The sequence below is a fragment of the Theobroma umbraticum genome, unplaced genomic scaffold, assembly GCF_002168275.2.
Source record: "Theobroma umbraticum cultivar Fairchild unplaced genomic scaffold, ASM216827v3 scaffold_20.0, whole genome shotgun sequence".
Lineage (NCBI taxonomy): Eukaryota > Viridiplantae > Streptophyta > Magnoliopsida > Malvales > Malvaceae > Theobroma > Theobroma umbraticum.
Genome location: NW_018397266.1, coordinates 655,793 through 658,697, shown reverse-complemented (window position 1 = coordinate 658,697; position 2,905 = coordinate 655,793). Strand labels below are relative to the sequence as shown.

Sequence of the window (2,905 nt, the reverse complement as noted above, 5' to 3'; positions counted from 1 at the left end):
AATCTGTTTCTTCTACCTTTTCAGTTTTTAAAATTTTAATGTCCTATGATATCTAAAAAACATTAAGATAGAAAGTAATTAAATTTTACTTAAAAAATGAAAAGTGAACATTCAATTTAAAACGGAAGATGTACAAAATAAATATAAAAATTTCAAATACTAACCTTAATTAATTATATAGAAAAAAAGATATTTTATATATTATGTAAACATAAACTTTACGAGAGTATATCACTAAATATACTCGAGAGTTTGCAAAGTTGTCCAGCTTTAAAACCTACTTTCTACAACAAGTAAATTATAAGGAATTTAGATGCTTTTTATAGTTGATGAGAATTTAAGTGTTTATGTAAATTTTTAGAATATAAAACTTTTCTTACTCTTAATTTTTTTGCTCTTGTTTTGTTTTTTGTTTTGATATATTGAAATGATTGGCAACAAGTTCTTTATATAAACTTACAAGTGTCTTTTTCTTTAAGATGGAACCCTTTCATCAAAATACCTTTTAGTTTAAAAGACATCTTCACATTTGTAAGACATAAATTTGGGATAAAGCAATGTTTCAATGATTATCTTTTGAAATTATAATCATTCATTTATAAGACACAATATAAAAAAATAACCTTTCATTTAAAAAGATATTTTTTATTTTAAAAATACACCAATATAAATTTCTATCTAATCGGTTGGTGACATAATAAACTGTGATGTATGTGCTGTAAGAGCAAAGATAAAAAAGTTCAAAGATTCAGATTTTTAGTGTCTGAAGTGGATGGACTAGTCAATTACGTGGAGCAGCTACTCTTGACAGCTCAGTTGGATTCACTATGTTATTGACCATTAGTTATTACACCACATTATCAAATTTGGAGCTAGGGTCAAAATTATGTATGGTAAAATATCTTAATAATTTGGAAAAGAATTGCTCTATTAAGTAAACATCACTACAGATTCATTTCAAATTGATTGCACCTTCCCTTCTGGTGCATTTGGTCAAACCCATCTTATAAATTGACAACCGTGATTTCGAAAGCCTTAGCATCATTAGGAACAGCAACAGCTAGCAAATAGCACAAGACAACATGAAAAAAGCTTCTGCTAGCATGAAGTTTTTCATCCTTTTGCTATTTGCATTGTGTAAGTCAATCCTTTTCTTACTGATCTGATTTGTTAACTGACTTTCATGTTAAATTTAATTATAATACTATTGATTGATTGTAATTTTGTAGCAGTAGTATTCTCAATGGTACCGGGAGTACAAGGGCAACAATGCACGATTGTAGATGACTGCAAAGAAATTAGGTGCATACATTATAAAAAAATTAGGTTTTAATCACACTTCTTCAAGTAACATATTTTTTTGTGTAGTAAAATTTTAAAAAGTGTAATTATTTAAACTTTTAGCTTCACTTTTTTTTTATTTAGTAGCAATATAAAAAAGTACAACATTTATTAGTATATGCAATTCCTATTGTTACATTTTATTCATATCATCTAAAAATTTATATAGACGTTAGATCCATAAAAATGTTCTAAAAAATATAAAAAAAAGTGTTATTAAAAATATTTTTAATAGCACATTTTAAAAATTTGTTATCTTAGATCAAATCTGTTGTAGTGATAGACAAAACTTTAGAGTGTAAAGATGGCCAATGCCAATGTGTTCCTGGTTTTGGAAAAAAAAAAAAGTTGTTCCAATGACTTTGACTGTAACAAGAAGTGTGATCCTAGATGTAACATCCATAGCTGTCTTAATGGACAGTGCAAATGTTGTGATGCCTCAACAACAAAAAGAGGGCATGAATTGTTCTAAAATGGAATAAAGTTTTTGATATTATATTATTGCTTGGTTTGAACTAGATTTGCTTGTAGATTTAGGGGAGTTGAATGATTTCTTCTATCTTTTTATCTTTTAAAATTTTAATTTCATATGATATCTAAAAACAATTACGATTGAAAGTAATTAAATTTTATGAAAAAAGTGAAAAGTGAACATTCTATTTAAAACTTACAAAATAAATACAAAAATTTGAAATACTAACCTTAATAAATCCTATAGATAACACTTTAACTTATTCTAGATATAGTTAAATAAGATATTTTATACATTATGTAACATAGACTTTATTCCAAATAATTATATAATAATTATTTCATTGCAGATAATTTGATCCTTAGGATTAGGCATCGAGACAAGAGAGTTCTTCTTTTCCCCCTTGGCACACATCTCATGAATGAATATATGTTAAATAATTTAAATTCAAAAGTGAAAAAATAGAAATAATGGGATTTTTTTTATAAATAATAGGTATAATATTTTAAAAGTTTTTAAATTATTTTAAAAATGTTAAATAAATTTTATTGTTTTATTATGCTCAATCAAATAATTATATTTTTATTTTGAATCAAATAGACTTTTATAATTAACAATTGATTAATTGTTATTAGTCAAAATGTCACTTGCTATTTTATATCACGTAATGTTGACGTAATATAAAAACCCTTCGCTGTTTGTAGCTTAACATTATTGAAATATTTTATATTATTATATATAATATGTTATGACCCTATGGAGTAACAGATGTATTGCTTAACTGCTTAAAAATATAATTTTTTAATTCCTCTAATCGGTTGATTCAATTTGAGCACTTATGCAATATGTTATACGTTAATATGAAAAGCTGAACAAGAATGTGGTTAAAATATTTGAAAATTTTTAATAATCTTATTTTATTTTTTCAAATTAAATAAGTACAAAGTGATTGTTAGAACTATTTACACAGATTTAATTATTGATGGATTTGAAAATATAAAAGCATGTTGAGCACAACTTACAGCATATAATGTGAAAATCTAATTTTAATTTTAATTTTTACTTTATTTCTATTTATATTGATGAATTTGA

At 24.7% G+C, this 2,905-nt stretch overlaps 1 pseudogene; it reads left to right on the top strand.

The window, feature by feature from the left end:
• Positions 1-1,183: 1,183 nt before the first annotated feature.
• Positions 1,184-1,813, top strand: LOC149526729 (uncharacterized; annotated as a pseudogene).
• The last annotated feature ends 1,092 nt before the right edge of the window (positions 1,814-2,905 follow it).